We start from the raw sequence: 6666 nt of genomic DNA, 5'->3' as shown, positions 1-6666 counted from the left end.
TGTAAAGATTCAGCTGCCTCAAATGATCGCACAGAAAACTTGGCAGGTATGAGTAAAGCCGCAGCATTTTCATTGTTCGTGCAGATACAACTAATCTCACAGAATAATGTTGGGGGCAGCTTCGCCTGACTCTCGCATGGCTCCTGTTCGGGATATCGACCCATGGTATATAAAAAGAGAAGGGCGGAGCCAACTCGCCGGCTTTCTTCTTGTGTCCTTCCTTTATGTTTATAGGTACCTCTTCTCTCAATTCAGGATTCGTGCATTAGTCTGTAGCACTTCCGCTGTGCAGTGACGACAAGGAAAGGAGGTGGAGTTTCGCACTAAAATAATGACAACAATAACACGTTACTTATTTCGTTTCTTTTATTTTCTCTTTGTATCCGGTGTGGATGGTTGGTGCACCGGTTTCGCTTTAGTTTAATAGGTTTACCGGCTGGAGTACAGCTAAGCACCATAACTGAAAGCGAAAGGTAAGGGCTGTTTCTCTTATGGAGTTGTTTTTCTGCTGTTAGGGCAGAGGTAGCGGGCGCTAGCCGATTGATGCCTAGCTTGGGCTGATAACGTCAGGCGAATTCCTGCAAGTCTCTGTAGATGACACTCTCTAACTTGTGATTGTTAGACTGTATCTGTTAGTATATAGCACTTACTACCCCTGACGAGGCGTTGGATTGCTTTATGGTGTGTAGCACGCTACTCCCTATTCAGTGTTAGTGATTATTTCAGTGCTTTTTTAGCTTTTGTCGGATTAGTCTTGTGCTCTCAAGAAACGCACTTCCCGCGGGTTCTTTGTGGTAGATTAAGTTAATAGGAAATACGTGAGATCATGGAATTGAAAGGTGGGATGAGGAGATAGTCTAGATGATGGTAGATGCTTAACCTACATCCAGAACGAAACTCCTCGGACAGGAAGGGATGGGACCTTGAGCCCATTAGCTCCCCAGCCACGTATTTGCTATTGAGAGGGCATGGTCATTGGGGTGGAGGGGGCGTGGGAGGTATGGTTCAAGTCACTGCCTATAAACCACTCCTGCTCCTTAAACAAACCAAGACTTTAAGGGCGGCTGTCGATGTGCAGGACATCACCTCTGCGCACCCTCCACGCCAGGCTTCTCCAACTAGTAGAGTAGCTTATATGAGGTACTTGTAGCTCTCCAGCTGCCTGTAAGTAGCTCTACTGTGTGCAGCCAAGCCTGTTAAATGTTAAGTTTTTGCTTGGTTCAATTATTATACGTGTGCAAAATGTGTTATACATATACAAAATTTGAAAAATGTATATTTTAGACGAATATGTGTTTGTTTTTCAGAACTAATAAGCTGATGTTTGGAGAAAAATGGATGAAATATACTTAAAGCTATTATTTGAATGTTAAAATCGTGCTATGTAGTGGGGACATATTATCAGACCCTCCAGGATTTTGCAGTTTGTAAAAATCCTGCAATGTTTACAAACGCTTCTGCAAAATATTTAAGTCTTTAACCCCTTCAGTGCCCATGACGAGCTGGACTCGTCATGGGCTGCGGTGGCGCTGTGCCCATGACGAGTCCAGCTCGTCATGAACTCCGCCCGCTAATAAAAAGCGCGGCACTGGGCGGGGAAAGGGGCGGGCATGCAAGGGGTTAAAAAGACTAAGCATTTTTAGTTCGCAGGCCTGCGCTGTCTGGTTTGCCAAAGACATTTTGGGAGCATTCAGAAAATTGACCTAGGATTGCATTCCACCCATTGCATACCATTGACTTTATGGTTTGTAACTCACATTTTCTAGCTTTCTATTTCCTGCCTTTATTTACTTTAGGCTGTCCAGTTTGAGATTGTCCCTCCTGTTGCCTAAACCTTTGCTTACTGTATTCTTCCACAAACTTGCTTTCTGTAAACAGGCCTTTAAATCTTGCTCTTGTCACATTTGCTGTGCATTCAAAGACAGAGTTCAGATGTCAGGCTGCATCTTCCAGTCAGCTTGATGTGTATTTTTCTTTCTCTGACTTCAAAGTGAGAGGACAATCATGCTGACAAGTGGGGGCCTGCTAGAGAAGGGTGATTAAGATATTTTTTCCTAGCACATAACATTTAAATGTCTGCAAATTAACTGTGCTGACGATCAAATCAATACATTGGTTGATGACATTTCAAACACATTATCGTTTATGTACTATATACTTTTATCAGTAAAACTATGTGTGTGCAAATAAAATGGCCATTTCAATTGAAGATGTGTTGTCTGTAATGCCAGTATGCTACAATACCATGCATACTCCACAATACCCTACCTCACTCCACTCTGCAGCACTCCACTGCACTGTACTCTGCACCATTCCACACTACATCACTCCACTCCACACTGTGTCACTGCACTCTTCTCTGAACCACTCCACTATATGACTCTCTACTCTACACCTCTCCGCTCTATGCCTATATACTCTACCCCAAACTACTCTACTATGCACCCCTGCACTCTACACCACTGCGCATCACTCCACTCTATGCCACCCTACTCTGCAACACTGCCCTCTATGCCACTGCACTTTACACCACTTTACTCGAAACCAATGCACTCTATGCCATTCTACTCTGCACCAAATCACTATGCCACTATACTCTATACCACTGCACTCTACACCATTCTATTGTACTCTGTGTCACTGCACTCTTTGCCATTCTATTCTACTCTGCACCACTGTTCTGTATGCCACATTACTCTGTGCCACTGCGCTCTACGCCACTCTGCCCTACAGCATTCCATGCTAATGCACTCCACACCACTCTACTATACACAACTGCACTCTACGACAATATACACTGCCACACTGTACTCCCTGCCACTCTACTTTATGGCATCTACGCTACTGAACTATATGCCACAGAACATCCGCACCACTGCACTCTACCCCACTCTAATCTACTCTGCGCACTGTAGTCTACGACACTCTACTCTATACCACTGCACTCTATGCAACTTCACTCTACTGAAACAATCTGCTCTGCCACTGCAGTTACACCACTCTATTGAACTTTGCACCATTCCACATCACGCCGCACTACGCCATTGCACTTTACACCACTTTACCCAAAATCAATACACTCTACACCACTGCACACTATAGCAATCTACTCTGCACCACTGCACTGTAAGCCACTATACTCAATGACTACCACACTACACTCTATGCCACTCTTCACTATTGCACTCTTTCACTTTACTTTGCACCACTCTACACCAATGCACTCTACGACACTCTAGTCATCACCATTTCACCCTCTACCACTGAACTCTATGCCACTCTACTTAGCACCACTTTACCCTACTCTGCACCACCTTACGTTACTCTACTGCACTCTACGTTAATTCACTCCACGCCACTCTAATCTACTGTGCACCATTACACTCTGACACTGCACTCTATAGTACTCCAGTTTAGGCCACTCTGTAGCACTCCACTGTGCAATACTGCACTCTATGCCACTACTCTATACCACTCCACTCTACCCTACACCACTTCATTCTACTCTAAAACAATCTATTCTGCACCACTGCACTCTATGCCGCTGCACTCTGTGCCACTCCACTTTGCGCCATTCCACACCACTGCAATCAGTGCTGTGCCTCTCTACTTTACACCATTCAATGGCATTGCACTCTACCCTGCACCACTCCACTCTACTCTGAAACAATCAACTCTATGCCACTACACTCTACACCACTCTACTCCACGCCACTGCAGTCTACGCTAGCCCATTGTACTTTAAACCACTACACTCTAGGCCAATGTACTCTATTTCACTTAACTCAAAACCAGTGCACCCAATGCCACTGCACCTACACCAACTACTTTGCACAACTGCACTTTATGCCACTATAGTCTACAGCATTCTTCTCTATGCCACTGCACACTATGCCACTCTATTCTACTCTGCACCATTGTACTCTGTGACTGCTCTCTGCACCAACCTACAACCCTGCATTTTACGACTCTGCACTCTGACACTCAACTCTGCATGACTGCACTCTACGCCAGTGCAGTCTATTCCACTGCACTCTACCCTGCACCACTCCACTCTATGCCAATCTGTGCCCCACTCTACGAAAGTGGGTCCTCATGATCCTTCTGACTTTTTGGGTCTCAAGCAGGAGGTGTCAGAAAAGATACCACAGTGATAACTAACTGGCTTGTGGCGGCAAGGGTTTTTAACAACGTCGTTTTTTAGGTCTCGCCTGAGACAGCGCTTTAGCGCTGCTCTGGCGAGACTTATAGTAAGCACTTTTGGAAGTGCAAACGAGTGCTTTCAGGCCGCCAACTACAGTGCATGTGCTCCGGGCGCGCGCACCATTTGGCAGCCTGAAAGCACTCGTTGTCTTTCACTTTCGCGGCCGCTCGGCCGCTTTGATGTTTGATCACTTTCACGGCCGCACTTTAACAAGCTCCCGTTATGCAATTTGGCAAGATTCTGTCACTTCGCGGTTAACTTCCTTGTATATTTATGAAGTGCACTGCTTTGACTTCAAGCCCACACGCGCTGTTTTAATCAATTGCTTTCTGTTCCATTATCAGCCGCCCTCCACCCTCCGAACACAAACACAGCAGAAGCAGTCCTCCGGTGGTCCGCCCATTCTGCGAGCAGGCCTCCACCATCTCCCTGCTCAGGTAGGGAGAAGCCCGCCGAGGCGTACTGCACATTGGCAGACACAAATGTCGGACATCGGCAATCTGAAACTTGACCTTGCCAATGCTTGTTATCTTCGCTCCGGAACCACTCACGTATACTTAGATGCCCCTACTCGAGCTGTAGACCTAAATGTTTCCTAGTAAAACAGGACATAGCACAGCGCTGTCACTGGCAGTGAACATCAAAGACGTAAACAAATTTGCCTATAATCAGAGTCCAGCCCCCTTTGCAGAGCAAGCTACCCCGGGCCGGGGCCTAGCCTTCCCAAATGGAGCATATGTTTGCCCACACCCCAGGCCCCGTGCAGCTGGCTCACCCCCGCAGAGTAGGCCTGGCATGTGAGGGGGCTGGCAGGCACAGCATCAAAGCCCAGAGTGCGCTGTACCAACCCTGCGTGGCATCCCCCAGCCCGAGGGACATCTACGGCCTTTGTGCACGGTGGTCGCACCCACCGAGCAGGGCACACGGCTTCTGGAAGGGATTATGCATGTGCAGTGATGTGTGTGCCAGCCTCTTACTTGCTTTTAAATATGAATTTCACATTGACGCGGCGCCTTAAAGCCATGGATACCACATATGGCACTACTGCTTACACAGTGGGCAGTGCCAGTATTAAACATCGGCACACCGGCTCCGAGACGAATGCAATATTGACCCTACTGTGACACTGATGAAGCCATAAACAGAAATGAACACTTGTTTAGATAACCAGCCTGATTTCACAATAGTTTAAGGCGCCCCTCACGTTCAATAATTATATCACACCTGAATCCATTCATATCTAAGAATTAGACCATTTCACTAAAACAGTAAAATAATAAATAGAAAGATAAAATAGCTTTACTTATAGTGGTATCAACATTAAATCCTTCTTATAGTTATTATCATTATTAATATCAATTATAACTATTGCAGTCCTATAATTATTGTATTGGCGTTATTATTTTACTTGTTATTACTGTTGTCTTTTTTTGTTAGTACTTTTTTTTGTCTCATGTCTTTGGCATGCTAGTCTATATTTTCAGCTAATAGGCAAATCTTTTTTTCCCGCCATTCTCTCTCTCCACTTTTATTACCTTTCATTCTCTTTGCCTATCTCAGCCTCTTCTTCCATGATGACTTTTCCCCTTCTTTCTTGCAGTCCCACTGCGCTCTCTCTCTCTCTCTCTCTCTCTCTCTCTCTCTCTCTCCCTTTGTCTGTCTCTCTCTCTCGCTCCCTCTCTCTTTCTTTCCCGCTCCCTCTCTCTTTCTTTCCCTCTCTCTTTCTCTCTCCCCCTCTCTCTCACTCTCTTTCTCTCTCTCTCCCTTCATTTCTCTCTTTCTTTCCCTCTAGCTCTCCTCTCTCTCTCTCTCTCTCTCTCTCTCTCTCTCTCTTTCTTTCCCTCTAGCTCTTCTCTCTCTCTCTCTCTCTCTCTCTCTCTCTCTCTCTCTCTCTCTCTCTCTCTCTCTCTCTCTCTCTCTCTCTCTCTCTCTCTCTCTCTCTCTCTCTCTCTCTCTTTCCTTCCCTCTCTCTCGCTCTTTCTCTCTCCCACTCTCTTTCTTTCTTTCTCTCTCCCACTCTCTTTCTCTCTCTCCCCCCTCGCTTCTTCCATGATGACTTTTCTCCATCTTTCTTGCTGTCCCACTGTGCTTTGTCTCTCTCCTCCCCTCTCCCTCCCTCTCTCTTTCTTTCACTCTCTCTCTTTCTCTTTCTCTCCCTCTCTCTCCCTTTCTCCCTCTCTTTTTCTCTTTCTCTGTCCCTCTATCTCTCCCTCTCTCTCCCTCTCTTTCTCTCCCTCTCTCTCTCCCCTCTTTCATTCCCTCTCTCATTCTGTTTCTCTTTCTCTCTCTCTCTATTTCTCTCTCCCACTCTAGCTTTCTTTCCCCCCTCTCTCTTTCCCTCTCTCTTTCCCTCTCTTTCCCTCTCTCTCTCCCTTTCTCTCTCCCCCTCTCTCTCTCCCTCTCTCTTTCTCTCTCTTTCGTTCCCTCTCGCTCTACTCTCTCTCTCTCTCTCCCCCTCTCTC

General features: G+C 46.2%; 1 protein-coding gene across 2 annotated transcripts in view; it reads left to right on the top strand.

Moving 5' to 3' along the window:
• Positions 1–232: 232 nt before the first annotated feature.
• The window catches only part of RCBTB2 (RCC1 and BTB domain containing protein 2), a 331364-nt gene continuing 324930 nt past the window's right edge, over positions 233–6666 (top strand). Inside the window, exons 1-2 of one of the 2 annotated variants that reach the window (XM_085621887.1) lie at positions 233–473; positions 4549–4641. The gene's annotated coding sequence lies outside the window, so the exon portion shown is untranslated. The remainder of the gene's footprint in view (positions 474–4548; positions 4642–6666) is intronic. The other variant, XM_085621886.1, reaches the window with a different exon arrangement.

Source organism: Triturus cristatus, chromosome 8 (assembly GCF_964204655.1).
Source record: "Triturus cristatus chromosome 8, aTriCri1.1, whole genome shotgun sequence".
NCBI lineage: Eukaryota > Metazoa > Chordata > Amphibia > Caudata > Salamandridae > Triturus > Triturus cristatus.
The sequence above is the reverse complement of the archived record's forward strand: the minus strand, read 5'-3'. Positions and strand labels throughout refer to the sequence as shown.